The sequence below is a fragment of the Eleutherodactylus coqui genome, chromosome 3 (genome assembly GCF_035609145.1).
Source record: "Eleutherodactylus coqui strain aEleCoq1 chromosome 3, aEleCoq1.hap1, whole genome shotgun sequence".
NCBI lineage: Eukaryota > Metazoa > Chordata > Amphibia > Anura > Eleutherodactylidae > Eleutherodactylus > Eleutherodactylus coqui.
This window is the reverse complement of record NC_089839.1, coordinates 267,695,718-267,704,268: the sequence shown is the minus strand read 5'-3', so window position 1 is coordinate 267,704,268 and position 8,551 is coordinate 267,695,718. Positions and strand designations below refer to the sequence as shown.

The 8,551-nt window shown below is 43.2% G+C and overlaps 1 pseudogene; it reads left to right on the top strand.

Moving 5' to 3' along the window:
- The first annotated feature begins 1,879 nt into the window (after window positions 1–1,879).
- On the top strand, window positions 1,880–3,701 carry LOC136620306 (uncharacterized; annotated as a pseudogene).
- Window positions 3,702–8,551: the final 4,850 nt, after the last annotated feature.

The following is an 8,551-nucleotide window of genomic DNA, read 5'->3' as shown; positions in this document are numbered from 1 at the left end:
CAGTGATATTTGTCTGTGGGCTATTGTGCCTTTTAGAAATAAGTATCTCCCCCTTGGATCTTGTTCCGACCCTGTTAGTGTGAAGGGGATATTTTTATGTAATGCGATAGTAACGCTTCTGGAGGCCGTGGAAAATGTGCTGTGGTGCCATTGGGGATATGTATACGTTGGAAGCTTAGGTATATGTTTGTGGCGGAAGTGGGTTTCTTGAAGAAATAATATTTCCGGTGGGCGTTTTCTCATAAGATTTAAGGTCTGGGATCTTTTTTGGGGATTGTTCCAGCCCCTTACATTAAGTGAAGTCACTTTAATCTCAGCCATAATCTGCATCTGAGGGGTTGACGCTGATGTTTGGTTCTGCTCTGCTTCTGTGTAGTAAATGTAACATAGACTTGCTGTTTAAACACGGGTTAACAAACAAATGTAACAAATAAAGCTCCACGTAATGTGGATAATAGAGGAAACATATCCAGCACGAATATAAGGGAGGGCCATACCCAAAGGGGCCCTGGGTCTGTTCCTCAGTCAGTCCCCAGGGTGAGGAAATATCCCCTTGGCTTCTCCCCCTCTCCGTGGATTGGGGGGGGATGTACGCGCACCCTTTTAAATTGGGTGCGACCCCCGGGAACCATGCGAACCTCAAATCTCGAACTTATTGGGTAAAAAGTAGCAAACACAGAAAATGTTGAACAATGTGTAACGTAAGAGGTCAATCGACCTATTGGCCGCGTAGTAGGTTTAGATCTTGTGAGTCCCTGCCACATGTTAGGTGCCTCCACCTCGGAATCCAGCAGGAATAGTGCTGTTGGGTTTTGGGTGATTGGTGGGATTAAGTCTGTACAGCATATGGGGGGAGGGGGGTGCCAGACGGTCCAGGGAGACCCATCTGAGGGGGGGTAGGGAGGAGGGGGGGATAGGGGAGGGGGAAGGGAGAGAGGGGTCCGGGTCCCACCTGGCATCCCAGATAAGTTGTACAGAGTAGTGACCCCAAATCCGACGTCTGTTACCTGCTTTAGAGTCCCTTCGAGTCAGCGAAGTGCCTGGTGGGGTTTTCTCTCTGACAGTCCACCTTTCCCTTCCTCTCATTGCTGATGGCATGCGGGCTCTAGATGTAGGTGGAAGGTAAAGCGAAAGATGGTAAAGTTGTGAAGGGAGGGGAGTTGGTTGAGGGGGGCAAACGAAAAGGTGGCTCGGGTTTCTCCGTCATCCGGCAAAGATTGGGAAGAAACATCTCCAGTCAGTCTTATCTAGGTTTCATTTTGTATTCTTTTTTTGTGTCTCGGAGTCTTGGGGGCTTTATTGATTGTCCAGTCTTCGGGTGTCTTCAGCTGAGGTAATGAAGTTTTTGTCTGGCAGGGTAACCAAGATGGTATTTCAATAGGGGGAATTCCAAGTCTCTCCCACGCCTTCCCGAGGTCCTTTGGTGTTCTGATGACTATTTGTTGGCCGTCTTTGAAAGTTGCAAGTCCGAACGGGAAGAGCCATCTCACAGGTAGCCTCTTTGCTCAAAGTGCCTCTGTCAGGGGCTTTAGTATACGCCTTTTGGCCAGGGTGCTAGGGGCAATGTCCTGAAATAAAAGGATTTTTTCCCCTTCGTAGAGAAACTCGTTCAATTCCCTGGCTTTCTGGAGGACTGCCGAGGTGTCAAGGTAGTTCAATAAACCGCAGATGACATCTCTTGGTGGCTCCTGTGGTGGAGGTTTTGGTCTCAAGGCTCTGTGGATTCTTTCTATCACTATTTTATCCGATTTGTCTTCTCCAAGGAGCGATTGGAATATTTGTGAGGCGGCTGCGTTTAATGCCTCCGGGACGATGGATTCTCGCTGGATCACTTCTACCACTGCAGCATTCAGATCACAAATGTCTCCAAATTTATTTCATGGGAACCACCGATGAACAAGTTGATCAACGTTGTCGAGTCAATACCAGCACTAATCGAGAAATTGTTGCTGTATTACAAAATTTATTTGAGCAACACAACCAATTAGTTCAACTGTTTAGGACGGCCATTGAGCGAATGCCAGCTGATGATTACGTTGTTATTAGAGCTGACAAAACACCAGTCGGCCAACACGAAAGACAATACAACGCACCAACAATTAATGAAGTGGCGATCGTCATAGTTGGCGAAGAATTTAACTCGCGTGATATAGTTCTTCATTGCAGAGATGGTCATCTTCACCGAGTCTCCGAAACTCATCGCTCATACGATGCATTGCAATATCCAATTTTATTCTGGCAAGGAGAAGATGGATATCATTTCAACATCAAAATGAGAAATCCACAAACACATGAGGAGACCAATAAGAAAGTCAGTGCCATGAATTACTATTCATATCGATTGATGATTCGTGAGAACCCAGACAATCACATTTTGAAATGTCGGCATTTGTTCCATCAATACATTGTCGATATGTATGCAAAAATCGAGACCGAACGACTTCTCTTAATTCGATTGAATCAAACCAAACTGCATTCAGAAGAATATATTGATTTATGTGATGCAATTGCTACTGATGGCAATCCCAATGAACTGGGAAAAATGGTCATCCTGCCGGCTACATTCACAGGAAGCCCACGGCACATGCATGAATACGCACAAGATGCAATGACTTATGTTCGCGCATAGGGCCGTCCAGATTTTTTCATAACATTCACGTGCTATCCTACGTGGGATGAAATTAAAGAACTTCTGTTGCCTGGACAATTGCCTTCGGATCGCCATGACATCATCGCACGTGTGTTCAAACAAAAATTGAAATCCATGATGGATTTCATTGTCAAACATCATGTTTTTGGGGAGACACGCTGTTGGATGTATTCCATTGAATGGCAGAAAAGAGGATTACCGCATGCACACATTTTGATTTGGTTGATCGACAAAATTACACCAGACAAAATTGATGAAGTCATCTCAGCAGAAATCCCAGATTTCAACATTGATCCAGGCTTATTCGAAGTCGCTACTAAAAACATGCTTCATGGTCCATGTGGCGCAATCAACAACTATTCTCCATGCATGAAGGATGGAAAATGCACGAAACGCTATCCAAGAGACTTACATGCCGAAACTATCACTGGAAATGATGGATATCCACAATATCGTCGACGATCAACTGAAGATGGTGGCAAATTAATCACTTTAAAAGTGCGCAACAATGACATTGAAGTCGATAATCGTTGGGTTGTGCCGTATTCACCATTACTCTCAAAGACGTTTAAAGCACACATCAATGTCGAGTATTGCAATTCAGTGAAATCGATCAAATACATTTGCAAATATGTCAATAAAGGAAGTGATATGGCAGTTTTTGGAGTGGAAAATGCATCTGCACCAATCGATGAAATCGAACAATATCAATTGGGACGCTACATTAGTAGCAATGAAGCTGTTTAGCGTATTTTCTAATTTCCAATTCATGAACGTCATCCAACAGTTGTTCATTTGGCAGTACATCTTGAAAATGGACAGCGCGTGTATTTTACAACAGAAAATGTACATGCAAGAGCATCTTCGCCACTGCAAACAATGTTAACTGCCTTCTTCTCATTGTGCACACATGATTTGTTCGCAGGAACGCTACTTTACTCAGAAGTGCCAAAATACTACACATGGAATGCATCAGCGAAAAACTTTCAATGTCATAAACAGGGCAAACCAGTTAAAGGACATCCGAATTTATATTCGTCTGACACATTAGGCCGCCTGTATACAGTTCATCCAAACAATCAAGAATGTTTTTACTTGCGCTTACTGTTAGTTAAAGGGGTTGTCCCGCGGCAGCAAGTGGGTCTATACACTTCTGTATGGCCATATTAATGCACTTTGTAATGTACATTGTGCATTAATTATGAGCCATACAGAAGTTATCAAAAGTTATTCACTTACCTGCTCCGTTGCTGGCGTCCTCGTTTCCATGGTTGCCGTCTAATTTTCGCCGTCTAATGGCCAAATTAGAGTGATGAGTAAGTATTTGGCGCTCACTGGAAGGATACTGAAAAGTGTAGTAGGTGAGGGGTCTTGATTGCCAGGTGAAGACGAATATTCCTAGGTGCTGTAAACAATCTCATAGGAGAGAGCGGCTAGAGGGAAACTCCAATCATGGCATTATGCTAATCTATACCGACAAAGTAGATATCAGTATAGAAGCATCTGTCTTGCTAACTACGTAACATCAACACGTTAGCAGTGTTTTTTTCCTTTGCTTTTCCCCCCTTGCAATGAGTTGTTATACTATCAGATGCCGACACAATTGATGCCGACATGAACGTAACAGTTTGGTAATTACTCATTGCTATATACCAGCAGTGACCCCCCTCCCTCCCCTTTCTTTACTCCCCCTCCCCTTCCCATTCACTTCCCTTCACAACATGCATTGATGCCGACACAACAGATGCCGGTCTGGATTTGGCAGCTTGATTACCTTCATTTGTCACAGGATTACAAGGTATTTTTATTATTATATATGTTCAGTTTTACTCATACAATGTACACTTGAAAAAGGCCGTGCGGCCGAAACGCGTTGTGTATTATATTTTTATTTTATTTTATTTTATTAAAATCGTGGAACCTGTTCATCATTGTTGATCGGTACCATATTTGATACGCCTATTTGGATTAGGAGGCGCCTACCCTAAAGGCGCCTCCTTGAAGTAAGTGATATAACTTTAGTCTCTTCAGTATATTCTATTTCCACCTATTCCACGGTGCGAGCGCTGAGGTTTTTTTCTTTTATTTCATTTAATGGCCAAATTAGATGCGCTTGCGCAGTCCGGGTCTTCTGCTTTTCTCAATGGGGCTCCGTGTAGCTCCGCCCCGTCACGTGCCGATTCCAGCCAATCAGGAGGCTGGAATCGGCAATGGACCGCACAGAAGCCCTGCGGTCCACCGAGTGAGAGGATCCCCGCGGCCATCTTCATCAGGTAAGTAAGAAGTCACCGGAGCGCGGGGATTCAGGTAAGCGCTGTCCGGTGTTCTTTTTTAACCCCTGCATCGGGGTTGTCTCGCGCCAAACGGGGGGGGGGTTGAAAAAAAAAAACCCCGTTTCGGCGCGGGGCAACCCCTTTAACATGCGTGGACCGAAATCCTTCCAAGAACTGAGAACAGTAAATGGTGAAGTATGTGCGACCTATCGAGAAGCTTGCCAACAATTAAAGCTTATTGAAATCGATGCCCATTGGGACACAGCACTCAATGATGCATCAAATACTGCTCAACCACAGCAAATACGCGCGTTATTTGCGATAATATTGACAACGTGTTTCCCATCCAATCCGAAGGATCTTTGGGAAAAATACAAAGATTACATGAGTGAAGACATCCTACGTCGTTTGCAAGCAACGAATCCGGACATGCAATTCACAACAAACGTGTATAATGAGGCGTTAGTTTCGATCGAGGTTATATGTTTGGCAATCGCTAACAAAGGATTGGTGCAGTTGGGAATGTGTGCACCGAATCGAGCTGCAAATAACACTTATGATCGTGATTTGCAACGTGAAACACACTTCGATGTCGATGATTTGGGTACATTTGTTGAAAAGAATCTTCCAAAATTGCTTCCAGAACAACGCATTGTATATGACACAATCATAAAAGCAATTACAAATCAAAGCAGAGGATTGTACTTCATAGATGCGCCCGGAGGTACTGGCAAAACTTTTCTCATTTCAATCATTTTGGCAACTATACGATCACGGAATAAAATTGCACTGGCAATTGCATCATCTGGAATTGTGGCAACACTTTTGGATGGTGGTCGAACAGCACATTCAGCACTGAAATTGCCCTTGAATTTGCAAGCCATTGAGACGCCAACATGCAATATCACCAAAAATTCCAGAATGGGCAAAGTTCTCCAAACATGTGAACTTATCATATGGGACGAATGCACAATGGCTCACAAAAAAGCATTGGAAGCGCTTGATCGTACACTGCAAGATTTGAGGGGAAATGCACAGCCCTTCGGTGGAGCACTTATTTTATTTAATTTAATTGATTCAAAAGGTGTTCCCAAATATCGCGCGGAATTGCAAAAATTATCAGTGGCTCAGCACACGGGCTATATTAGCAGCTACCAACAACGATGTCAATGCCATCAATTTCAGCATTCAAAACGGAATACCAGGCGAAGCGACAAACGTATAAGTCCATCGATACTGTGATGAATCAAGATGAAGTGGTCAATTACCCAACGGAATTCTTGAATTCACTTGATTTTCCAGGTATACCACCGCACGTTTTAACATTGAAAATTGGCGTGCCTATCATTCTTCTCCGAAACATCAATCCACCACAACTTTGCAATGGTACAAGACTTTCGGTGAAAAAGATGATGAACAATGTCATCAAAGCTACAATTCTGAATGGGAAATTCAAGGGGGAAGATGTTCTGTTGCCACGTATTCCAATTATCCCAACAGACATGCCATTTGAATTCAAACGTTTACAGTTTCCGGTGCTACTCGCTTTTGCAATGACCATCAACAAAGCACAAGGACAATCGCTGCAAGTGTGTGGGATAGATTTGGAGAATCCGTGCTTCTCACATGGACAACTGTATGTGGCCAGCTCACGCATCGGAAAACCTTCGGATTTATTCGTGTATGCACCAGACGGAAAAACTAAAAATATCGTGTATCCACAAGCACTCCATTAAATACATAGAATTAAAATGACACTTTGAAATGTTTCCCATATGAAAATGAGTAAGTTTAAATAAAAATGACACAATGTAAATTCAATGTTATCAGAACGAGTTTCCTTGATTTTCCTTTCTTCTAATGTCGCAGCAACGCGCGACGGGTAAGCTAGTTTATCTATAAAAATTTTTTTTTTTTTTTTAAATGAAATTTGATTTGTTGTAGTCTGTTCTTGAGAGTCAAAATCTGAGCAGAAATTTGGAATCCGCACCCAAAACTTTATAAGAAGCACAAAAATTTTGCCCCCCCAAAAATAAAGAAACATTATTTTAAAGCAGTTATATAATTTTTTAAATAAATTCCTTATTTATAATTTTCAATTTTCATTTTCATTTACAATATCACAAAAGAAGGCACTTTCTTTAAACATCTTAAAACTTTTAGCTATACATAACTTAGTCATCCTATAGATATTCCTGTCTTAACTGTTTTCTTGTTGTCTGGTATATCTGTATATTCCTACTCTCATCTCGTCTTGGAATCTCCTCATCTGTCTCGTACCGGTTTTCATAAACAACAATTGTAGAAATAGACATTTTCTTACAGTGGGAGCCAGAGCCATTGGTGCTCTTTGCCGCACCGTTGTGTGTGTAACAACGAAAGAAATGGAACAGACAGAGAGGAAGGAAAGATAGAAGTAAAAACCACTGAAGGGTCTCATGTTTCCATTCCTCTCTCTTGCTGAGATTATGACAAGTGATAGTGCTGGTTTTGTGAAAACCCTTGTACATGTGTAATGACTCCGGGGGGGGGGGGGGGGGGGGGAGTAGGAATCCCCAATGCAACACTTGCAGTTCTATATTTCTGCTAATGCATCGTCTCGCATAATGTACTTACAGAAAGACAGGACATATACAGAAAATGTACTAACAACCCAGAGAAAGAGTAAAAGGCGGGAACAGGGAGGGAGGAAAGGAAACAGTTGGGGTCAGGGCGGCGAGGTGTTTGATATCTTAAGTGCATAGTGATTGCCAGTATTCCTCTGAACTCTGGAACGCTATCCAATGGTACCAGGTCTTCCTGAATTTTCCTTGTAGCCCTTTAAGGGATGTAGTAAGGTCCTCCATCTCCATCATCCTGTTTACTGTATTAAGCCACATGTTCAATGTGGGCGGCGCAGCCTGCCTCCACAGTCTAGGGATACAAGATCTCGCCGCACCCACCAAATAGCACACAACAGAGTTTTTGTACATCACTAGTGGTATGTCGCTATGATGCAGGAGGAAGAAAGCCGGCGATTTCGGAAGCAATTGATCCATGAACTTTGACGTAATCGGCGAAAACCTCAGACCAAAAGTTTGCTAATGCTGGACACTCCCAGAACACGTGCAACAATGTACCCTGTTCTGTACCACATCTCCAGCACAGATGCAAGACTGAAGGAAATATTGTATGTAGGAAGGAGGGCACCCTGTACCAGCGCGAAAGGATCTTAAATCCTGACTCTTGAATCTTGCTCCATATTGATGAGGAGTGCGTGATGGTGAATATTCTTTCCCTTTCTTCGGGAGAAACATGATCCCGATATCCGTTTCCAATTTCTACATGTATCCCGGGGGCGGTGCCTCCAGTTGAGAGTTGAGTAAGTTGTACATTTTGGATAGTGTGTGTCTAGAGTGTCCCTTTTCATTGCAAGGGAATTCAAACTGCGTTTTAGGGCGCATGAAGGTGCTGGGTTTGGGAAGAGAGGTGAGAAAATGCTGTCTGCCAATATGTCAATCGTGCTCTGTCTGTCACTTCTATTAATGCATCCGCCGATAGCCATTGGCCTTCGTGTAGGAAATGCTCTGCTCTGAACACACCCTCAGAGAACCAATTTCAAAAGGCCCTGTCTTCGACGCCCAGAATT